This window comes from Somniosus microcephalus, chromosome 19 (assembly GCF_052327205.1).
Source record: "Somniosus microcephalus isolate GS21.2 chromosome 19, FLI_Smic_1.0, whole genome shotgun sequence".
Taxonomy (NCBI): Eukaryota; Metazoa; Chordata; class Chondrichthyes; order Squaliformes; family Somniosidae; genus Somniosus; species Somniosus microcephalus.
The window spans coordinates 78,446,924-78,472,175 of NC_141005.1; the positions used below are offsets into that span (position 1 = coordinate 78,446,924).

The window sequence follows — 25,252 nt, forward strand, 5'->3', positions numbered from 1 at the left end:
ATGCGGTATTGCTGCACCATGAAGCAAGCTGAGGAATGCCAGGCTGGTGTATCAGACAGCACCAGGTCGCACTCCATGCAATTTGTTACCGATGTGAAGCGCTAATTGCTTGTGACTCTCGCACTTTATTGGATTAGTGCTTCCCAGCTCACCTATATCGGCCGGAATCCAGTCAGGTAACATTGAGCCCTTGATTGGGGCATTGCTTTGTGACTCATTGAGGGGATTAGTTGGTCTTCATATAAAAGGACACTACAAACAGCTCCCCCAGTGGCTCACTGTTTAATTACACCGTGCGGTGGGGTATGGCAGACCTTTGAATATTTTTTGATGCGTTCCCAGCCTGTGCCAGAGTTCCCTGGTAGTGGGTGTGGAAATTCTGGACTTGGTGGGTGTAAAGGCAACTAAGTTAATAATGGGACTGTGCACATGAATGACGAGGAAAGACTGAGTGCTAGGGAGTAGCCACAACCTGAAACCGCTCATCAAAGTTAAAAATGACATCCTGTGTGACTGTGACCATGGTGCACTATCCCTCATCCTTCTCGACCTGTCTGCAGCCTTTGACGTGGTTGACCACCCCATCCTCGTCCAACGCATCTCCTCTGTCCGTTGTCTGGCTGGGTGGGACTGTATTCGCCTGGTTCCAAGCAAAAGAATCACCTGCAACGGCTTCTCTTCCCACTCCTGCACCATTACCTCTGGAGTCCCCCAAGGATCTATGCTTGGCCCCCTCCTATTTCTCACCTACTTGTTGCCCCTTGGCAACATTATTCTAAGACGGGGTTAGTTTCCACACGTACGCAGTTCTGCCTCTCGCCACCCCTCCACTGCCTCTGATTTGTCACACTGCTTGCCTGATATTCAGTCCTGGATGAGCTGTAATTTCCTCCAGTTAAACATCAAGACCACCAAAGCCATTGTCTTCAGTTCCCGCCACAAACTCCGTACCCTCTCCACTGATCCCATCCCTCTCACTGGCCACTGTCTCAGGTTGAGCCAGACTGTTCACAGCCTCGGTGCCCTACGTGACCCTGAGCTGAGCTTCCTGCCCCATATCCTCTCCGTCACCAAGACTTCCATAGCGCTCTTCTCTGCCTCTGCTCATCTGCTGAAATCCTCATCCATGCCTTTGTCACCTTCAGACCCGACTATTCCAATGCTCTCCTGGCCGATCTTCCACCTTCCATAAACCACCATCCAAAACTCTGCTGCCCGTATCCTAACTCGCGTCAAGTCCCAAGCGATTCCCAGTCCCCCAACGTCTCCAATTAAAAATTCTCATCCTTGTGTTTAAATCCTTTCATTACCTCAACCTCCATCCCCCATATATCGCTCGTCCTCCAGCCCTGTAACCCTAGCAGAACTCTCCGTTCCTTCAGCTCTGGGCTCTTGCACGTCCCCAATCCCTTCGCCCCCAACATTGGTGCCCATACCGTCAACCATCTCGGCCCCACGTTCTGGTACTCCCTGAACTCCTCCACCTCCTTTTAGACCCTCCTTAAAGCTTATCTTTGACCAAGATTTTAGTCACTTGTCCTAATGCTTCCTTCTTTGGCTCCATGTCAATGTTTGATTATTTCGACGTGAAGCTCCTTGGGACGTTTTCTACTTTAAACCTATTATATAAATGTACGGTATTTAAATTTAAAAAAAATATGTCTAAGAAATGGCTTTGTTGAGATATTGAAGATCTTCAAGGGAACTAGATGAACTGTTGAATATTAACGCAAGGACGCAATCACGGGTACAGTGTGTTCAGAAAAGGAGGTGGTGTCGTTCCATATGTCTGGTACACATAGGAAGTATAAGGATTGATCCTATGGGAGGTAGAAAGGGTCACAATGAACTACGCTGAATTGATATCTCTAATACGAAAGGATCCAAGCTAACACCACACGTGCAAAAGACCACCAGGTTAGCATAAGGAAGACCGTTTGTCCACTCGAGATAGGAGGGGTAAGGGACAAGAACATTATTTTAATGGGGTTGGCCATTTAAGACAGATGAGGAGGGTTGTGAATCTTTGGAATTCTCTACCCCAGAGGGCTGTGGATGCTGAGTCGTTGAGTATATTCAAGGCTGAGATCGATAGAGTTTTGGACTCTAGGGCAATCGAGAAATATGGGGATTGGGCGGGAAAGTGGAGTTGAGGTCAAAGATCAGCCATGATCTTATTGAATGGCGGAGCAGGCTCGAGGGGCCGTATGGCCGACTCCTGGTCCTAATTCTTATGTTCTTAACCTAAAATAAACTGGGAAAACCCTGGTGAATTAGAGTTGGCAGATGCAATGCATGTCTGTTTCTTGACCCAGTGAGTCAAGGAAGCCCCAAGAAGCATTGCTCATCCTTGACCTGGTACACATTAATGACCCAGGAAATGGAAGCCTTAGCACCTCTGGGGGGGTAGCAACCACAGAATGATCAAGTTCAAATTTGCGAGTCAGAAATACCAACAATCAGGAGTTAGGTAAACAACTTTAAAAGGGCTAAACTCAAAAAAAAACCCAAAAAACAAAGGAACAAGTTGAGCAAATTGATTTGTGGAGCTTGTTCAAGAACAGCAGTAGAGGACCTTTAAAGGAATAATGGTGAGCATGCAGGATAAATACATCCCAAGAACCAGCAAGCTCAGGCTAATGAGGCATAGTCTTAAATGGATTATCAACGAAATTATACGTGAATTAAGGAGATAAAAGAACCTGTACAAATCCTGGTGAGGGAGAGAGGAAGGGATCCACTAGGATGAGTATCAGGGGGGATAGTTAATAGGACTGCAACAAGTTACAGGAGGACATTAATAAACTTGCAGAATGGGCATATAATTGGCAAATGAAATTCAACACCGATAAATGTGAGGTACTATATTTTGGTCGGAAGAATATGGAGGTCACTTATCACTTGGAGGGTGGGGTAGAGGAACAAAGAGATCTCGGAGTACAAATACACAAATCACTAAAAGTTGCGACCCAGGTTACAAGGCCATAAAAAAGCAAACCAAGCTCTAGGGTTTATTTCTAGAGGGATAGAATTGAAAAGTAGGGAAGTTATGCTAAACCTGTATCGAACCTTGGTTAGATCACACTTGGCGTACTGCGTACAGTTCTGGTCGCCATATTATAAAAAGGATATAGAGGCACTGGAGAGGGTGCAGAGAAGATTTACAAGGATGATACCAGAAATGCGAGGGTATACCTATCAGGAAAGGATGGACAGGCTGGGTCTCTTTTCTCTTGAAAAAAAGGCTGAGGGGTGACCTAATAGAGGTCTTTAAAATTATGAAAGGTTTTAGAGTATATACAGAGTTTCCACTTGTGGGGAAGAACATAACTAGAGGCCATCAATATAAGATAGTCATCAAGAAATCAAATAGTGAATTCAGAAGAAACATACCCAGAGAGTGGTGAGAATGTAGAATTCACTATCACGGAGTGATTGAAGTGAATAGTACAGCACGGTGGCATAGTGGTTAGCACTGTTGCCTCACAGCGCCAGGGACCCGGGTTCGAATCCGGCCTCGGGTGACTGTGTGGAGTTTGCACATTCTCCCCGTGTTTGCGTGGGTTTCCTCCCACAGTCCAAAGATGCGCGGGTTAGGTTGATTGGCTATGATAAATTGACCCTTAGTGTTAGGGGGATTAAATCGTGGGGTTACGGGGATAGGGTGGGATATGTGTTGGTGTAGGGGTTACGGGGATCGGGTGGGATATGTGTTGGTGTAGGGGTTACGGGGATCGGGTGGGATATGTGTTGGTGTAGGGGTTACGGGGATCGGGTGGGATATGTGTCGGTGCAGGCTCGATGGGCCGAAATGGCCTCTATCTGCACTGTGGGGTTTCTGTGATTTCTGTGAGATGCATTTAAGGGGAGGCTAGATAAGCATATAAGGGAGAAGAGAATCGAGGGTTATGCTGATAGATGAGGAAAGACGGGAGGAGGATCGGGTGGAGCATAAACACCGGCATGGGCTGGTTGGGCCGAATGGCCTGTTTCTGTGCTGTATATCCTATGTAAAATGAAGAAACATGTTGAAAGGATGATCAGAGGGCCAACAAGGCAGCAGAGACTAAAGATAAAGGTAAAAAAAATTGTTTCAGTATTGCAACAGTAAAAGGGCATCAGAGAAAAGGTGAAAGCCCGAAAAGATGCAATGTGGATTGAAACTGAGGGTGAGCATAAAATAGTAAATATTCTGAATGATTGCTTACAAACATTCTCAAGGGAAGACACGAGCAACAGTCTTCTCCAAACACACAGAACCTGAGTAAAATCAGTGACTGATACCAAGAGTTGGATGCCCCAGACAGACTAAAAGGGCTCAAAACAAATATATCCCAGGGATACATGTTATTTATCCCAAAGAGCTGAGAGAGATTGAGGAGGAGGTTTGTGGGGCACTATCATTATGAGGAGTCTCGAGATACTGGGCAGGGGATACCAGTAGATTGGAAAAGGGCTGATGTGGTGCCGATATTCAAAACGGGCGAATCAGACACCAGCAACTATAACCCCGTTAGTTTTACTTCAATCATGTAAAATATAGGGATAGATTATCAGGAGTAAACCTGAAGATTCTCTGTACAGCAATAACTGAGTTACCAACAGACAACATGGATTGAGAAAGGGAGGCCCTGTCTGACCAATCTCGTCGACCTCTTTGAGGAAGTGACAACCCAAGTGGCTTGTGGGAAGCCCTCTGATGTGCCTGGACTTCCAGAAATGCACTTGACAAAGTTCTATAGGAAAGGTTGTTAGCGAAATTCAAATTTGTGGGAATTCAGGATAAACGTTGGGAATGGACAGGAAATTGGCTGAAGGATAGAAAACAACAGATATTTGTTCGAGGAGTTGTGTCAGCAGGGTGGAGGTACCAAGTGGGGTTGCCCCAGAGCTTGGTGTTGAGAAAACTACTGTTTATAATTTACATCAATCTCTTGGCTTTAGAAACTCAGTCCAAATTGGTCAAATTTTGCAGGTGATCCCAAACTAGGAGAGATAGTAGAATTAGAAGAGGGAGCTGTGAAATTACAGAATGAATTGGACAAGGTATGTAAGCAGACAGAACAATGGCAGAGAAAATTTAATGCAGACAAGTGTAAAGTGCCGTACGTTGGAAGGAAAAACATAGGTGACGCGTACTGTACGAACAGTGTGAAATAAATATGGATGAAGTTGAAGGAGATCTTTTGTATCTTAGTAGGCTGAATGGTTAACAGTCCAACCAATGCAGAGCAACCAGGCAAAAGAATGTGAATAGAGGCACAAGATTGACCCTTGGTCGGAGGTCAGAATGATTGGAGAAACCTGGGTTTTCAGATTTGGCAGGAGGCGTCTCAGAGGTGATGTTACAGTGGGAGATAATCTAGTTAAAGGCGAATCTGCTAAATTACCTTAAATTGCAAGAGTAGGACAAGGAGACGGGCTCAAACTAGTAAAGGGACCGATATCAGGAAGTTCTTCTTCAGACAAAGAGTGACCCACACATGGAATGTACTCCCAGATACAGCAGTGGGGCGAAGGCTCTGGAATCGGATAAACAATCCGATGCTGCAGTGGAATCTGTGGGGACTTCTGATGGGTGAGTTCAAAGAAAGAACTTGCATTTATCTCGGACGTCTCGAAGTACTTTACAGCCAATTAAGTACTTTTGAAGAGTTGACACTTGCAATGTTCCCACTCAAAAGAGAGTTGGATAAGTACCTGAAGGAAAACAATTTGCAGGGCTACGGGGAAAGGGCGGAGGAGTGGGACTTTGGAATTCCCTTCCCCAGAGAGCTGTGGCGGCTGGGTCATTGAATATATTTAAGGTGGAGATAAGACAGATTTTTGAACGGTAAGGGAGTCGAGGGTTATGGGGAGCGGACAGGAAAGTGGAGTTGAGGCTAAGATCAGATCAGCCATGATCTTATTGAATGGCGGAGTAGGCTCGAGGGGCCAAATGGCCGACTCCTGCTCCTACATCTTATGTTCTTATGACGAGCTGAACTGCTCTTGCAGAGAGCCGGCGCAGGCTCGACGGGCCAAATGGCCGCCTTCTGTGCTGTAACCATTCTATAAGTGGCCGCGCAGCGGTCTGGAGGTCCTACACAGGCTGCTCACCAGCTCTTAAATGGAAAAAACTGGGCATGCGTGAAAATGTGAACGTGCCGCGCGGCCAGTTAAAGGGGCCCCGCACATTAAAAAAAATTAGAGGGAACATGGGTCACTTGTAGTGCAGCACATGTGGCAGACAATTTGCACACAGCAAGATCCCACAAACAGCAACTGAGATGAATGTCCAGATAATCTGTGATGATGTTGGTTGAAGGATAAATATTGGCCAGGATACTCACCACCTTCTTCAAAAAGTGCCGCGGGATCTTTTGCATCCAACTGAGGCAGTAGATGGGGGCCTCGGTTTATCGTCTCATTCAGAAGACTTCACCTGACAGTGCAGCACTCCCTCAGCACGGCACTGGAAGGTGAGCCTGGATTATGTGCTCCAGCCTCTGGAGTGGGACGGGAATTGAAGACATTATGATTTAGAATACTGCCACTGAAATCATCTCCACACTGATCACAGACACTCCCCCACACCCCCCCCCCCACAGACACTCCCCTCCCTGAAACCCCCCCCCACAGACACAGACACTCTCCCCTCCCCCAGACACTCCCCTCCCCCCCTACAGACACCCCCCCCCCTACAGACACTCCCCCCCCCCCCCCCCACAGGCACTCCCCCCTCCCCCCCCCCCCCACAGACACTCCCCTCCCCCCCACAGACACTCCCCTCCCCCCACACACTCCCCTCCCCCCCACAGACACTCCTCTCCCCCCACAGACACTCCTCCCCCCCCACAGACACTCCCCTCCCCCCCCCGCGGACGCTCCCCTCCCTCCCCCCCCCCCCCCCCCGCGGACGCTCCCCTCTCTCCCCCCCCCCCCCGCGGACGCCCCCCCCAGACGCTCCCCTCGACGCTCCGCTCCCTCCCCCCCCCCAGACACTCCGCTCCCTCCCCCCCCCCTCTAACCCCCCCCACAGACACTCCCCTCCCTCTAACCCCCCCCCACAGACACTCCCCTCCCCCCCACAGACACTCCCCTCCCTCTAAACCCCCCCCACGGATACTCCCCTGCCTGGGCTACGTCAGGGCAAGTCTTTCTCAATGCCTGTCTCCTGCTGCCGTACTGGAATCCATCGTGTCGAGGGCAGGAATTAACACTGCTGCAGTATTCCGGTTGAAAGCCGAGCAGTGTGCTGGGCCTCACCTCACTGCAGACACTTCCTGACTGATGCACGCAAAATTAACAGGAGTGAAGACTAGAAGTGTGGGGTCTGGAGAACCCCCAGTGGTTGAGGTGTGGTTACTAAGCTCACCTAGCATGCCGGGTTATCCCGGATTCTGATGGGATTTAGCAGTCGCCATGTTGATGCTGCTTATCCAGTTTATTGAAGGGATGGTTATTAAATGATTTGTTGGTGATTTCATTTCTTGGCAGCCCTTACGATGCTGTGCCTGTGGGCCATAGACAGCCCGCAAAGCCTGACACTCCAGGCCTCCAAATCCAGGCAACCCGCTCCTGTTGGTGCTTATATTACCCCTGGTTGGTCCGAACCCTAATCCTGGTTGGTCTTGTTTGCAGGTTTGGAAAGGGCTGTTCTCAGTACTGTTTCCTCAGTGGTGGACAAATCCTAAATTAGAGCAAGATCCATTAGTATCAGCAAACTGGAGATATCTGTAAATTCAATCAAACTCTGTATGTGGCCCCTGAGGCTCTAGAGTAAAACCAAAGTGATTCATCACAATCAGGGTCGGCATTTATCTTACACTGACCCCAACAGATCACGATCCTGGCTGAACTTCTACATCAACTCCACATTCCTGCCCGATCCCCCGTATCCCTTGATTCCCTTAGTGCTCAAAAATCTATCGATCTCTGTGACGTAAGAAAACTACGAGGCACTTGGTCTAAGCGTTAAACAAAGCTTTAATCAACTGTTTTTCAACATGGAGATCTAGTTGTGTCCTTCACTAGTTCCTGTTAAGAATGTCCTGAGCAAGCTGGGCCCGTGCCCGAGTATTTATACTCTCCCTGGACAGCGCCACCCGCAGGCTGCCCAGTATTATTTCGTCAGTCATTTCCACAGGAATGACAAGATTCATGTCACTCTGTTGTGAATATACTCATCAACTGAGCTTTCACAACCATCTGGAGTAAAGAATTTCAAAGATTCACAACCCTCCGAGTGAAGAAATTTATCCTCATTCCTAAATAACTGACCCCTTATCCAAAGACATTTTTAAATTCAGTCACGGGATGTGGGCATCACTGGCAAGGCCAGCATTTATTGCCCATCCCTAATTGCCCTAGAGAAGGTGGTGGTGAGCCGCCTTCTTGAAACTGGCTTGCTGGGCCAGTTCAGAGGGCAGTTAAGAGTCAGCCACATTGCTGTGGGTCTGGAGTCACATAGAGGCCAGATTTCCTTCCCTAAAGGACATTAGTGAACCAGATGGGTTTTAATGACAATCCGATAGTTTCATGGTCACCATTACTGATACTAGCTTTTTATTCCAGATTTATTTAATTAACTGAATTTAAATTCCCCAGCTGCTGTGGTGGGATTTGATCTCATATTTCTGGATCATTAGTCCAGGTCTCAGGATTTATTAGTCCAGTAACATAACCACTATGCTATAACCTTTCTGACCCCTAGTTCTAGACTCTCCAGCCAGGAGAAACAGCCTCTCAGCATCTACCTTGTCAAGCCCTCTAAAAATGTGTATGTTTCAATGAGAATATAGGCCCAATCTACACAATCTCTCCTCAGAGGACAACCCACTCATCCCAGGAATCAATCTCGGGAACCTTCGTTGCACCCGCTCTAAAGCAAGTATATCCTTCCTCAGATAAGGAGACCAAACCTGTGCACAGTACTCCAGGTGTGGTCTCACCAAGGCCCTGTACAACTGTAGCAAGACTTCCTTACTCTTAGACTCCAACCCCCTTGCAATAAAGACCAACACACCATTTGCCTTCCTTATTGCTTGCTGTACCTGCATGTTAATGTTCTGTGGTTCGTGTACAAGGACACCCAAATCCCTCCTGAACACCAACATTTACTAGTCTCTCACCTTTGAAAAAATATTCTGCTTTTCCATTCTTCTTACCAAAGTGGATAATTTCACATTTCCCCACATTATACTCCACCTGCCACCTTCTTGCCCAATCACTCAGTCTGTCTATATCTCTTTGCAGCCTCTTTGTGTCCTCCTCACAGCTTACTGTCCCACCTAGCTTTGTATCATCAACAAACATGGATACATTATACTCAGTCCCCTTTTCTAAGTCATTGATGTAGATTGTAAATAGCTGAGGCCCAAGCACTGATCCTTGCGATACCCCATTAGTTACAGCCTGCCAACCCGAAAATGACTCGTTTATTCCTACTCTCTGTTTTCTGTCCGTTAACCAATCCTCAATCCATGCTAGTATATTACCCCCAATCCCATGAGCCCTAATCTTGTGCAACAACCTCTTGTGTGGCACCTTATCGAATGCCTTCTGAAAATCCAAATATACTACATCCACTGGTTCCCCCTTATTTACCCTGCTTGTTACACCCTCAAAAAAACTCGAACAGATTTGTCAAACACATTTTCCCTTTCATAAATCCGTGTTGACTCTGCCCAATCATCATATGATTTTCTAAGTGCCCTGTTACCATGTCCCTAATAATAGATTGTAGCATTTTCCCTACTACTGATGTCAGGCTAACTGCCCTGTAGTTCCCTGTTTTCTCTCTCCCTCCTTTCTTGAATAGCGGGGTTACATTTGCTGCCTTCCAATCTGTGGGGGCTGTTCTAGAATCTAGGGAATTCTGGAAGATCAAAACCAATGCGTCCACTATCTCTGCAGCCACCTCTTTTAGAACCCTAGGATGTAGGCCGTCAGGTCCAGGGGATTTGTCAGCTCTTAGTCCCATTAGTGCACTCACTTCATGATGGGATACTATTCTGTGCCTGCACTTACCCACACAGTGATCTGAAGTCAAACTCCGGCAACAGACGGGTGCTATAGGGCAGCTTCCAGGGTGTGAGAGATGCCCCTTGGGAAGAAGCGACAACTTTTTTGACCACAAGGGGGCAGGTGTGTGGGACCAAATGCCCTTCAAAGCTCCATTTATCCCACATGCCCTCCAGCCCCTTTCTTTTCTTGGCTCTGTCATGCCCTGTAATGATTGATGTATGGGGTTTGTGATGCACATTTCTGTCCTAATCCTCCTTCAATAAAGCAAGGTCTCAGCTGTGGAGGAATTGTATAAAACTATGATTTCTGAACAGATGAATTAGTCTAGAGTGACCATATTTTCTAAACTGAATCCGGGGAGACACTGGCAATAGTCCCCTTAATTTTCTTTTGGGTGAGCGGCCCCTTTAACGGGCTGCGCGGCCGATTCAAAGTTTCACGCATGCGCAAAATTTCACGTTGGAACAGCAACGTAGCCAGGACACGTTTCAAGAAAACCGGCATGACAACTTTGTTGCTTCTGCTAGTGAAATACGCGTAAAGATTAACCTCTATCAACCATCACAGTCAATGATAATGTCGATATAACAAATGTTACAATTTTAATGAGAATTGACAGAAATGATATTCGCCACCTAGTGGCACATTATAAAACTACAAACAAAATGATTTGATAGTTTGTATGCACAGCAATACAAAAAACATCACTCTTAATTTTCACAGTTCCCCAAAAATGTCTAGGAGACGGAAATTGTCTAGAGACAAAAAACTCCCACCCCTAAACACACACAAGAATAGTGTTACTGCAGCTCGCTGGATTAATAGCTGTATTTCTCTGATGAGCGTATCTGTTTTAGAATTTGAATGTTCTTGCTCAGAATTCAGGACAGGGCAGAGTGAAGTTTACTTTGACAGCAAAAATAGCTTTCACAGTTTCAACCTTGTATCTGGATGTTTCTGCTGTCCTCAGGCCGTTCATGACAGGAAAACCCCCTCTCGACGGAAGCATTCCTGCCAGGCAGGCACAGCATCAGCCCCACCGCCCCATTCCCACTCGGCCCTCACCGTCCTTGGCCTCTTGCATTGTTCCACGGAAGCTCAGCATAAACTCGAGGAACAGCACCTCATCTTCCGATTAGGCACTTTACAGCCTTCCGGACTCAATATCGAGTTCAACAATTTCAGATCATAACCTCGGCCCCTATTACATTTTTATTTATATTTTTTTCCCCACCCCTTTGTTTTGGTTTTTCCCTCCCCCCCCTTTCTTTTTTTTCCTCTCTCCCACATGGCAGCTGTCTCCCATTCTGCCAGCGCATTTCACACCTAATCTAGAGCTGTCTTTTGTCTCCACTAGTCCAATCACCATCTCGTCTCGTTTTGAATACCTCTTAATGTCTCTTCTCTTTTGTTCTCTCCCAGCCCTGCCTTTCGATCCATTTCATTTCCTTTCCAGTTTTGAAAAAGGGTTCGACCCGAAACATTGACTCTAATTTCTCTCCACGGATGTTGCCTGGCCTGCTGAGTTTTTCCAGCATTTTCTGTTGTTATTACAGCATCAGCTCTGCCATGTGTTTTATATTTGCGTGTGCTACTGAGGATTCCCTGAAATGCTTGATTACTTCATCCCATCTGCCACGTGCTGTGATTGTTGTAGTTTGCTATTCCATTGACACAGTTTCCCTGTCACAACCTCACTTAACAGAGTTACTTCATCAAACTGTGCATCCTCAATTGTCACATTCGGGCATTTCTTCTGCAGTAACTCAACTGCTGTTTCAATCTCGGATCTTAAAGGAACTTTATTTAAAAGCAGACACCTCTAAGCTCAATCGGTGTGCTTTCCCCGTGCACGCATGTATTTTACGGCTGTATCGAAGAAAGATCTTGGCACATTAAGATCGCGCTGACATGTCACAATCCCGCTTCTTCTAAGTCTCCAAGTAGTTTTCTCAGACACAAAGTCTTCTTCATACCTTGTAATCAGCTTCTTTTCGAGATTGTTTAAGATATCGCTGACTCCACTGCACAGCGATCATCTCCCTCAAGCAGTCTGATTGGGTTGTGACAAGGTGTCATGTTTGCATGGCTATAAGCAAGCCCGAGTGCGGTCTGTGGGTCTTCAAATATTGTGTGAAGCCCGAGTGCGGTCCGTGGGTCTTCAAATATTGTGTGAAGCCCGAGTGCGGTCCGTGGGTCTTCAAATATTGTGTGAAGCCCGAGTGCGGTCCGTGGGTCTTCAAATATTGTGTGAAGCCTGAGTGTGGTCCGTGGGTCTTCAAATATCGTGTGAAGACCGAGTGCGGTCCGTGGGTCTTCAAATATTGTGTGAAGACTGAGTGCGGTCTGTGGGTCTTCAAATATTGTGTGAAGACCAACTGGGCACTTTTCCTCTGACAAGAAAAATGACTTCAACGACTCATGAAGTTGATGGATCTTCTCTAAAGCAGGTAACATTGGCAGCCATCTGATCACAGTATTCTGATATTCTAGTCCCACATACTCACAAAAACTTTTCAGTCTTTCCGCGTGAACAGTGAATATATCCGAAAATCTTAAAATTAGAATGTTCTCAGCGTCTACTGGGATTGCTTCCCTATCAGTTTGGGCACAGTTGTGCGCAAGGTGAGCAGGGCATCCAAGGCCTATGTTATGTCCCCTATGAGACTTTTAGTACTGTGTTTTGTCTCCCCCTAGTGGTTTTACTACATACCTCCTTATTGTTGATTTATGTCATGTGACATGATGAGAAAGCGAAAGTAAAACACAACCACGAGGGAGCCCACAATTCATGGCTGGTGATGTATACAGTATCTAACGCCATCCTTCTTAGTTTCCCCCTTTGACTGGCATTGTCTGTAAGTAGCCTTTTATCAGATGTCTTTATGTTTGATCTATGTCACCATTTCTTGATATTTGTGGCCAGATGAGTTAAAATATTGCACTTTGTGGAGTTTCCATGTGGCTGGCTATTAGTCTTTCTCCTGGCATTCATGTGTTAGACCTTTGATTGTTGTATCAGATTTACCTCAAATTGTAATAGAACCGTTGAGTTATAGTGGTAACGTTTCGTTCTACTATCCTAGGTTTATTTTGTGTATTCAGATCGTGATTGTAAGACCAATCGGCCTTATTTGATGTTGTAATTTCTTGCTCTCTTGTAGTTTCACCCTGTGTCATTAAACTGGATTAAAAGTAACAACGCCTCCTGTTTGGTGATGAGGGTTTAGCTGTCTGTCGAATCATAGTCGTGAGGACAGAACAGCCTATCACTCCCGTTCTACGCTCGCCTTTACTTTGGTTGTACATTTTCTCTTCCATGTCTGTGTCGGCTGCCAAGGTTTGAGTTTGTATCATCTGCTGACAATACCACAACCTGATTTTCGATTCCATACTTATTCATGACATTTATTATCTCAGCTGCAACAAGTTCTGATGTCTCTCCTTTAAGTTCGACAAAATCCACAAGTTTAGTTTGCACACACGGACTGCCTTCACAAGCCTTGAAATAGTGAACCAAGACAGGAAGCAACTTTCCATGTCCGTTATTTGCTGCATCAACAGATAGTGACACATAGGGTTCGAGTACAGGAACAAGGATGTCTTGCTACAGTTCTACAGGGCCTTGGTGAGACTGCACCTTGAGTATTGTGTGCAGTTTTGGTCGCCTTATCTGAGGAAGGACGTTCTTGCCATGGAAGGAGTGCAGCGAAGATTCACCAGGCTGATACCTGGGATGGCAGGAATGACGTATGAGGAGAGATTGTGTTGATTGGGCTTATACTCGCTGGAGTTTAGAAGATTGAGAGGGGATCTCATCGAAACCCATAAAATTCTGTCAGGCCTGGACAGATTAGATGCTGGAAGGATGTTCCCGATGGTCGGGGAGTCCAGAACCAGGGGTCATAGTCTAAGGATAAGGGGTAGGATATTTAGAACTGAAATGAGGAGGAATTTCTTCACCCAGAGAGTGGTGAACCTGTGGAATTCTCTGCCACAGAGGGCAGTGGAGGCCAGTTCATTAAATATATGCAAGAAAGAGTTGGATATATTTCTTAAGGCTAAAGGGATCAAGGGATATGGGGAGAAGGCAGGGACAGGCCCTAAACAGACAATACAACATAGCTGATTACCTGACCATGGTAAAGGATAACAAACTGAGAAGAACCTTGACAAGGTACAGACTTAGCAAACATAGCCTAGCGATCGAAAAAGGCAGACACAGGCAGACCAGGCTGCCAAGAGAAGACAGGATATGCGCTCACTGCAGTCAGGGAGTAGTAGAGACAGAGATGCACTTCCTCACAGCCTGTGGAAAATATCAGGGCATCAGGGAGAATTTCTACCAAAAATTCTCACAAATATGCCCTGAATTCAGAAATCTGAATGACAACCAAAAACTCCCATTCCTACTGGGGGAGGAGAGAAGCTGTGTAACACTGGCGGCACACTATGTTACAGCTTGCCATGAACAGAGGGACAACCAGTAAACTAAGAAAAGAGTATATATAAACAAGGCGAATGTATATTTATACACTCAGGGATATACCTGTTTATACACTGTATGAATAGAACTGCGTTTATGTGTTCAACCATAAATGTATTTTGATGCTTTGGCAACATAAGATGTACCTTATCATGCCAATAAAGCGATTTGAATTTGAATTTGACAGGGTACTGAATTTGGATGATCAGTCATGATCTCATTGAATGGCGGAGTAGGCTCGAGGGGCCGAATGGCCTACTCCTGCTCCTATCTTCTATGTTTCTATCTTTCAGGTCTTCAATTACTTCATCATTTGCCCCGGGAGCAAAAACATTTGTCCACACACATGAGAAATTTGGGTTGATGAATTTTAAAATTTAAATTGGAAATACAATCCATTGACCTGAAACTGTGATTATGTCGAACGGTATGATGTGCATATATTTTTTCTTGCAAAGCAAGGTCATACTCACTCTGTGTTGGCTCAACTTTGCGAAAAATATCGGCAACAAAACTTGAACTAGCAGGCACTGTAGGAGCAGCTTTATGTTTGGTGGCACCGTTGTGTTCTTTTATAGATGTCCTGCCTCCACTCGAAATGGAAACTACTGACTGGCCTATTGAATATAATACAGATGATTTTTTTCTGGTTGGTTGTAAATATGGAAAATCCTTTTGAAGTTGGATATTAAAGCAGCAATTACGCTTTTTTGGCAACACCATTTTCACTTGACAGACACCGAATCATGAGTCTTGCGTGTGTTCTGGCAATAGTGCTGTCCCATCTAACTCGTCCCCGAATACCCGAACTTTAAATTTCTCAATTTTAAATCTGTTCCAAACAGACTGAGATTTTCCATATAAGGTGTGAAACACCCTCTGCCTCAGAAGGTTTCAGAAACCTCTTCCCGGTGGGAGAACGTAGAGCTTGCCTTATTCAATAAAAAAAACACGTTGCACCATATACAGGACAAGTAAATCTAAATCCACTCACCCACCAGCTCTCACTGCGCCTGCAGCTTCTCCCGTGCATTTTAAAGGCTCCGCCCTCCGACCAGTCACTATTGGCCAAAACTCGAGGTCAGCTGACTCAATCACCCAGAGTGTAGTGCGGCCCGAGCTATCGATGCGGCCTTGTCACTGCCGCGCTGCATTGTGGGAAGGCGGGGTCGCCATTGTCACCTCCGTTCAACCGGCCCCTGGAAACCGGCCGAGAATCTCCCCCTGGAGTTTCTGTGTATTCACATTGAACAAAACACTCAGAGTATACGGGCATGAGCTTTGCGGGGACATTGTTTGCCTGGGGGCACAGTACTTAATCCGGGGACGTATGGTCAGCCTAAATTAGTCTCACCATCCTCTACGGTTTTATTTTTTTAACTCTGGGCACAGTCGTAGCTCCGGGACCCCGATCTCCTTTATTTAACGGTCACACACGGTTAGGCTCACATGATGTGAAATGAAGACTTTCCCGCCCCCCCTTGGGTCTTTGTATTGCATCATAAGAGGCCCAACTCCCAAAATAAAACCTACAAAAGCTAAACGATTATGTGGGAATTTGGCAAGCGACACTGTGGCCTGTTTTTGACTTCTGTCGAACCTTTGTTGGTCTACGGGAATTACACAGATTCATACACGTAGCGTATTTGACAGCCTGTTTGTAATTCAGGAACAGTTGGCATTTGCTTGCCAGCAAGCCGACTGCTGTGACCCTCGTAAATAAAAGGACCATTGCTTCTCATTGCAGTTCTCGTGCTGTGACTCCACGCAAAAAAATTATTTTCCCGACAGAGATCCATTTCAGCTCGTACTGGATTATGGTCAATTATTTTCAATCACTGATTAAATCAATAGACTCAGTGCTGAGTGAAGGTGACAGGGAGACTTGGTAGAAATGATAGGGTTAAGTTTCATCAAAATAGTCAGCTCTTCAGGCACGGCTCCTGCTCTAAGTATGGTTGCTAACCCTCCAAGACTGTCCTGGAATTAAATCAGCCTTCTCCCAAACTCCCCTAACCCCGCTCCTCCAACTTTCTGACCCTCTAATCCTCACCTAATCTCTCCGTACGTTCCCCACGGCTACCACCTAGACCTCGCCATCTCTGTACCTAATGTTCTGATCACCGATAAGGCATGTCTGATCATTTCCTCATTTCTGTTAACACTCTCATTCCCCTATTCTCGCCCAATCCCACTCCCCTCAACATTCATTCCTGGAGATACCTCCCCATGAGCTCCCTCGAGCTCCCAGCTCCCTCTCCTCTGGCTCACCACCTGTCATGGCACCTCTGCTGTTGCCGAGCTCCTAAGCTCTTCCCACACCTCCACCCTTGTTCCCAGCAAAGCAATTATTTTCCCACATTCTTGTCACTTCCCTGGTTTAACCCTATCTCTGCTTGTTAATCTGAAGGGCACTAACTCAAGTGTAACTGGCACACTACCAGCCTCGTTATCAATTGGCGGATTCGGCTAGACCCTATCCTTCTTAGGCAGTCCCTCGGAACCGAGGATAATTTGCTTCCACATTAAAAATGAGTTCTCAGGTGACTGATGAGTCCAATGCGGGACCTAGAGTCTCTGTCACAGGTGGGGCAGACGGTGGTTGAAGGGGCAGGTGGGTGGGGTGCTTGGGTTGACGTGCGCTCCTTGCGCTGCCTGCGCTCGGCTTCCGTTTGCTCCCGGTGAAGAGACTCGAGGTGTTCGGCACCTTCCCGGATGCTTCTCCTCCACTTTGTGCGGTCTTGGACCAGGGATTCCCAGGTGTCGGTGGGGGTGTTGCACCTTTTCAAGGAGGCTTTGAGGGTGTCCGTGAAGCATTTCCTCTGCCCACCTGGGGCTCTCTTGCCGTGCCGGAGCTCCGAGTAGAGCGCTTGTTTTGGGAATCTCGTATCGGGCATGCGGACGATGTGGCCCGTCCATCGGAGCTGGTCGAGCGGTCAAAGCTTCGATGCTGGGGATGTTGGCCTGAGCAAGAACACTGACGTTGGTGCACCTATCCTGCCAATGGATTTGCAGGATCTTGCAGAGGCAGCGTTGGTGGTCCCTCTCCAGTGCTTTGAGGTGCCTGCTGTACATGGTCCATGTCTCTGAAGCATACAGCAGGGCGGGTATCACTGCTGCTCTGTAGACCATGAGCTTGGTGCTGAGTTTGAGGTCCTGGTCTTCAAACACTCTCTTCCTCAGGCGACCGAAGGCTGCACTGGCACACTGAAGGCGGTGTTGGACTTCGTCATCGACGTCTGCCCTTGTTGACAGTAGGCTCCTGAGGTATGGAAAGCGGTCCACGTTGTCCAAGGCCTTGTCATGGATTTTGATAATCAGGGGGCAGTACTGTGTGGCGGGGGCAGGTTTTTAGAGGACCTTAGTCTTACGGATGTTTAGTGTAAGACCTATGCTCTCGTACCTTCGGTGAAGGTGTTAACGATAGTTTGGAGTTCGGCCTCAGAGTGTGCGCAGACGCAAGCATCGTCTGCATACTGTAATTCGATGACATATCAAACGCATGGAATGTTTTGTCTCCATGACTGAGATTATCCTTACAGCCGCCTCTGCCTCTTCCTTTCTCTCTACTCCAGACCTTCCTCAACTCTCCCAACTATTCCCATTCCAACCCTTCCCCATCTCTCCCCTTTGTCTTCTCCATATCCATCCTCCTGCTCCCGATATCTCCCCCCACCTAACCCCTGATCACTCAATTACCAATTCTGGCCCCCATGCTAGCTGGTGTTTATAGTTTCTTTTCCACAGGCACTATCCCTCTCCTCTTTAAAACCTCTGTCATCAACCCCTTACTCAAAAACCCCACCCTCAACCCATCCATCCTCTCTAAGCATCGCCCCTTCTCTAACCTCCCTTTCCCTGTTTAGTGCATGTTGTCACCTGCTAGCTTATCTCCAGAAACGCCCTGTTGGAATCCTTCCAGTCTAGCTTTTGCCCAAGTCACAGCAGAGACTACTCTCATCAAAACCTTGAGTGGCACCCTCTGCGACACTGACCCTCCTTACCTTTCTCAATTTTCCTGCAGTGTTTGACATGGTTCATCCTCCAGTACTGCTCTTGTGTTGCCCAACACTGTGGGACCTCTCTTGCGATGCCCGGCACTGTGCTGCTCTTGTGTTGCCCAACACTGTGGGACCTCTCTTGCGATGCCCGGCACTGTGGGACCTCTCTTGCGATGCCCGGCACTGTGGGACCTCTCTTGTATTGCCCAGCACTGTGGGACCTCTCTTGTATTGCCCAGCACTGTGGGACCTCTCTTGTATTGCCCAGCACTGTGGGACCGCTCTTGCGATGCCCGGCACTGTGGGACCTCTCTTGTGTTGCCCAGTACTGTGGGACCTCTCTTGTGTTGCCTGGCACTGTGGGACCTCTCTTGTGTTGCCCAGCACTGTGGGAGCTCTCTTGTATTGCCCAGCACTGTGGGACCTCTCTTGTATTGCCCAGCACTGTGGGACCTCTCTTGTATTGCCCAGCACTGTGGGACCTCTCTTGTGTTGCCCAGCACTGTGGGACCTCTCTTGCGATGCCCGGCACTGTGGGACCTCTCTTGTATTGCCCAGCACTGTGGGACCTCTCTTGTATTGCCCAGCTCTGTGGGACCTCTCTTGTGTTGCCCAGCACTGTGGGACCTCTCTTGCGATGCCCGGCACTGTAGGACCTCTCTTGTATTGCCCAGCACTGTGGGACCTCTCTTGTATTGCCCAGCACTGTGGGACCGCTCTTGCGATGCCCGGCACTGTGGGACCTCTCTTGTGTTGCCCAGTACTGTGGGACCTCTCTTGTGTTGCCTGGCACTGTGGGACCTCTCTTGTGTTGCCCAGCACTGTGGGACCGCTCTTGTATTGCCCAGCTCTGCGGGACCTCTCTTGCGATGCCCGGCACTGCAGGACCTCTCTTGCGATGCCCGGCACTGTGGGACCTCTCTTGTATTGCCCAGCACTGTGGGACCTCTCTTGTGTTGCCCAGCACTGTGGAACCTCTCTTGTATTGCCCAGCACTGTGGGACCTCTCTTGTGTTGCCCAGCTCTGTGGGACCTCTCTTGTGTTGCCCAGCACTGTGGGACCTCTCTTGTATTGCCCAGCACTGTGGGACCTCTCTTGTTGCCCAGCTCTGTGGGACCTCTCTTGTGTTGCCCAGCTCTGTGGGACCTCTCTTGTGTTGCCCAGCTCTGTGGGACCTCTCTTGTGTTGCCCAGCTCTGTGGGACCTCTCTTGTGTTGCCGGGCACTGTGGGACCCCTCTTGTATTGCCCAGCACTGTGGGACCTCTCTTGTATTGCCCAGCACTGTGGGACCTCTCTTGTATTGCCCAGCTCTGTGGGACCTCTCTTGTGTTGCCGGGCACTGTGGGACCTCTCTTGTATTGCCCAGCACTGTGGGACCTCTCAATTGCCCAGCACTGTGGGACCTCTCTTGTATTGCCCAGCACTGTGGGACCTCTCTTGTATTGCCCAGCACTGTGGGACCTCTCTTGTATTGCCCAGCTCTGTGGGACCTCTCTTGTGTTGCCGGGCACTGTGGGACCTCTCTTGTATTGCCCAGCACTGTGGGACCTCTCTTGTATTGCCCAGCACTGTGGGACCTCTCTTGTATTGCCCAGCTCTGCGGGACCTCTCTTGCGATGCCCGGCACTGTGGGACCTCTCTTGTATTGCCCAGCACTGTGGGACCTCTCTTGTATTGCCCAGCTCTGTGGGACCTCTCTTGTATTGCCCAGCTCTGTGGGACCTCTCTTGTATTGCCCAGCTCTGTGGGACCTCTCTTGTATTGCCCAGCTCTGTGGGACCTCTCTTGTGTTGGTTGCACTCCTACCTTTTTAACACAGCCAGCACATCTCCAGCAATGGCTTCTCTTGCTTTCCCCTCCCTTTTGCTTATCTCCTTGTTGCTCCTTGGTGTTGTGGGAACGAGAGTTCACACTACCCGAGTACCTCAATGTCCTGGGCAGTCTGTGGGACTAGCGCACGATGAGTTAAAACGGCTTTCTGCTGAGCATGGGGTTGTAAATTGTGTCGGGGGTTTAAGGCAAATGTTTCTCCACAGATCTGAAGGCGGACCTGCGTGCGATAGGCTGGGGATCAGGTTACGGTAATAAAATGATTGGATGAGTTTACGAGGGCAATATAACCATGGTAATAAAATGGTTGGAAGAGATCAGAAGGGATAAGTGCATTTTTGCTGGGTTTATGTTTGTTATTTTTTTTGTCCCTTGTATGTATCTTTATTTTACTCTTATTTATTGGTGGTATGCATGGAATGTCGTGATCAAAGGTAGAAATGGTGTACCGTATGCCAGAGTCTCGGTATAGCAGCTCTCACACAGGAATATTGAAGTATGATATCTTAATAAAGACCTGACCCTGCCTCTGGATGTGTGTGTGTGTAATCTGTTGTTTAAGGCAACGAGACAGATCAGCATCAGCTCAGACGGGACATGTTGGCTGAAGGGGGCTCCACAAGGTGCATCGCCGGCAGTATGGTGTCAGCTTCTATATACATGCTGATAATACCCAGTTCTTCTCCACCCATTATGCACTTGGTGCTGTCAGATATCAAGTCTTGGATGAGCCATAACTTCCTTCAGCTGAACGTTGGGACGAGCTAAGCCACAGTTCTCCGTACCTGTGACAAACTTCGCTCCTTTGACACCGACTCCTTCCCATTCCCTGGCCTCGCACTCGGGTACAATAAAAAAGGAACCTTGACATCCTCTTTGGCCTTGAGGTGTGTTTTAAACCCCAGGGTCTCTCCATCACCAAGACTGCTTAATCCCACCTCTGCAACATCCCTGCCGTAGCACCTCTGCTGCTGAAACTCTTACCCATGCTCCACATCCGATTATTCCTTGCTTGCCTTTCTTCCACGCTGCCTAGGCCCTGCTCTCTGAAACTCCCTTGTGAGAGCCCCCAGCCTTTCTAGCTCTTTATCCTGTTTTAAAAAGCTATCTTTACCGCCAAGCTTTCAATCACTCCTCCTACATTCTCCCGCTGGTTTGGCATTTCCACTCCTCTTGCTATGACTTTTTAAAGTGCCATGGGGCATTTTTTATGTTAAAGGTGCTGTGTGAGTGTAAGCTTCTGTTGTAAGTGTGGATGCCTGGAGTGTATCCTACGTTCAGATAGACCATAAGGATCAGAATTTGTGCTGAGCTGTGCTGCTCACCATCGCGCCTGTGTGGAGCTCCCGGTATCTACTGCCCAGCAAGTGAGGCCTCAAACATGCACTTAGTGGGTCGTTAGACGACCCACTAATAACTATCCTCCTTTGGGGGGGGGGGGGGGGCGGGAGAGGTATGCAGGGTTCTTTAGGTCAAGGTGGCTCCAAGATAACAGGCCCGACGATGGAAGTTCAGAAACAAGTCAACCCTCTATGGTAAACCCAGTAACCCGATACCCGAGTAGTCCAGGAATGAATGATTGACCAAAATAGCGGCACTCCATGTGAATCAGCTGTGATCCTACAGGGAGAACGGGCACTCCACGTGAAGTGGGCTCTGACCCTACAGGGAGAACGGACACTCCACGTGAAGTGGGCCCTGACCCTACAGGGAGAGCGGACACTCCACGTGAAGTGGGCCCTGACCCTACAGGGAGAACGGACACTCCCTGTGAAGTGGGCCCTGACCCTACAGGGAGAACGGACACTCCCTGTGAAGTGGGCCCTGACCCTACAGGGAGAGCGGACACTCCCTGTGAAGTGGGCCCTGACCCTACAGGGAGAGCGGACACTCCCTGTGAAGTGGGCCCTGACCCTACAGGGAGAACGGACACTCCCTGTGAAGTGGGCCCTGACCCTACAGGGAGAACGGACACTCCACGTGAAGTGGGCTCTGACCCTACAGGGAGAACGGACACTCCCTGTGAAGTGGGCTCTGACCCTACAGGGAGAACGGACACTCCCTGTGAAGTGGGCCCTGACCCTACAGGGAGAACGGACACTCCATGTGAAGTGGGCTCTGACCCTACAGGGAGAACGGACACTCCACGTGAAGTGGGCTCTGACCCTACAGGGAGAACGGACACTCCGTGTGAAGTGGGCCCTGACCCTACAGGGAGAACGGACACTCCCTGTGAAGTGGGCCCTGACCCTACAGGGAGAGCGGACACTCCACGTGAAGTGGGCCCTGACCCTACAGGGAGAGCGGACACTCCGTGTGAAGTGGGCCCTGACCCTACAGGGAGAACGGACACTCCACGTGAAGTGGGCCCTGACCCTACAGGGAGAGCGGACACTCCGTGTGAAGTGGGCTCTGACCCTACAGGGAGAACGGACACTCCACGTGAAGTGGGCCCTGACCCTACAGGGAGAGCGGACACTCCCTGTGAAGTGGGCCCTGACCCTACAGGGAGAACGGACACTCCCTGTGAAGTGGGCCCTGACCCTACAGGGAGAACGGACACTCCCTGTGAAGTGGGCCCTGACCCTACAGGGAGCGCGGACACTCCGCGTGAAGTGGGCTCTGACCCTACAGGGAGAACGGACACTCCCTGTGAAGTGGGCCCTGACCCTACAGGGAGAACGGACACTCCATGTGAAGTGGGCTCTGACCCTACAGGGAGAACGGACACTCCACGTGAAGTGGGCCCTGACCCTACAGGGAGAGCGGACACTCCCTGTGAAGTGGGCCCTGACCCTACAGGGAGAACGGACACTCCGTGTGAAGTGGGCCCTGACCCTACAGGGAGAACGGACACTCCCTGTGAAGTGGGCCCTGACCCTACAGGGAGAACGGACACTCCCTGTGAAGTGGGCCCTGACCCTACAGGGAGAACGGACACTCCACGTGAAGTGGGCTCTGACCCTACAGGGAGAATGGACACTCCACGTGAAGTGGGCCCTGACCCTACAGGGAGAACGGACACTCTGCGTGAAGTGGGCCCTGACCCAACAGGGAGAACGGACACTCCACGTGAAGTGGGCCCTGACCCTACAGGGAGAACGGACACTCTGCGTGAAGTGGGCCCTGACCCTACAGGGAGAACGGACACTCCACGTGAAGTGGGCTCTGACCCTACAGGGAGAGCGGGCACTCCACGTGAAGTGGGCCCTGACCCTACAGGGAGAACGGACACTCCACGTGAAGTGGGCCCTGACCCTACAGGGAGAACGGACACTCCCTGTGAAGTGGGCCCTGACCCTACAGGGAGAACGGACACTCCACGTGAAGTGGGCTCTGACCCTACAGGGAGAATGGACACTCCCTGTGAAGTGGGCCCTGACCCTACAGGGAGAGCGGGCACTCTGCGTGAAGTGGGCTCTGACCCTACAGGGAGAACGGACACTCCCTGTGAAGTGGGCCCTGACCCTACAGGGAGAACGGACACTCCGCGTGAAGTGGGCCCTGACCCTACAGGGAGAACGGACACTCCCTGTGAAGTGGGCTCTGACCCTACAGGGAGAACGGACACTCCACGTGAAGTGGGCCCTGACCCTACAGGGAGAACGGACACTCCCTGTGAAGTGGGCCCTGACCCTACAGGGAGAACGGACACTCCACGTGAAGTGGGCCCTGACCCTACAGGGAGAACGGACACTCCACGTGAAGTGGGCCCTGACCCTACAGGGAGAACGGGCACTCCCTGTGAAGTGGGCCCTGACCCTACAGGGAGAACGGACACTCCGCGTGAAGTGGGCCCTGACCCTACAGGGAGAACGGACACTCCCTGTGAAGTGGGCCCTGACCCTACAGGGAGAACGGACACTCCACGTGAAGTGGGCCCTGACCCTACAGGGAGAGCGGACACTCCCTGTGAAGTGGGCCCTGACCCTACAGGGAGAGCGGACACTCCCTGTGAAGTGGGCTCTGACCCTACAGGGAGAACGGACACTCCCTGTGAAGTGGGCCCTGACCCTACAGGGAGAACAGACACTCCACGTGAAGTGGGCCCTGACCCTACAGGGAGAACGGACACTCCACGTGAAGTGGGCTCTGACCCTACAGGGAGAACGGACACTCCACGTGAAGTGGGCTCTGACCCTACAGGGAGAACGGACACTCCACGTGAAGTGGGCCCTGACCCTACAGGGAGAACAGACACTCCACGTGAAGTGGGCTCTGACCCTACAGGGAGAACGGACACTCCCTGTGAAGTGGGCCCTGACCCTACAGGGAGAACGGACACTCCCTGTGAAGTGGGCCCTGACCCTACAGGGAGAGCGGACACTCCCTGTGAAGTGGGCCCTGACCCTACAGGGAGAACGGACACTCCACGTGAAGTGGGCTCTGACCCTACAGGGAGAACGGACACTCCATGTGAAGTGGGCCCTGACCCTACAGGGAGAGCGGACACTCCGCGTGAAGTGGGCCCTGACCCTACAGGGAGAGCGGACACTCCGCGTGAAGTGGGCTCTGACCCTACAGGGAGAACGGACACTCCACGTGAAGTGGGCCCTGACCCTACAGGGAGAACGGACACACCCTGTGAAGTGGGCCCTGACCCTACAGGGAGAACGGACACTCCACGTGAAGTGGGCCCTGACCCTACAGGGAGAACGGACACTCCCTGTGAAGTGGGCCCTGACCCTACAGGGAGAACGGACACTCCCTGTGAAGTGGGCCCTGACCCTACAGGGAGAACGGACACTCCCTGTGAAGTGGGCCCTGACCCTACAGGGAGAACGGACACTCCACGTGAAGTGGGCCCTGACCCTACAGGGAGAACGGACACTCCCTGTGAAGTGGGCCCTGACCCTACAGGGAGAGCGGACACTCCCTGTGAAGTGGGCCCTGACCCTACAGGGAGAGCGGACACTCCACGTGAA

The 25,252-nt window shown here is 49.7% G+C and overlaps 1 long non-coding RNA gene across 2 annotated transcripts in view; it reads right to left on the bottom strand.

The window, feature by feature from the left end:
* LOC147104946 (uncharacterized) overlaps positions 1–18,583 on the bottom strand; it is a 30,037-nt gene extending 11,454 nt beyond the window's left edge. Inside the window, exons 1-3 of one of the 2 annotated variants that reach the window (XR_015072378.1) lie at positions 14,968–18,583; positions 7,358–7,672; positions 6,333–6,488 (exon numbers count right to left, since the gene is read on the bottom strand). This is a non-coding gene — a long non-coding RNA (uncharacterized LOC147104946). Of the gene's footprint in view, positions 1–6,332; positions 6,489–7,357; positions 11,235–14,967 lie in introns of those variants that run through there. The other variant, XR_015072377.1, reaches the window with a different exon arrangement.
* Positions 18,584–25,252: the final 6,669 nt, after the last annotated feature.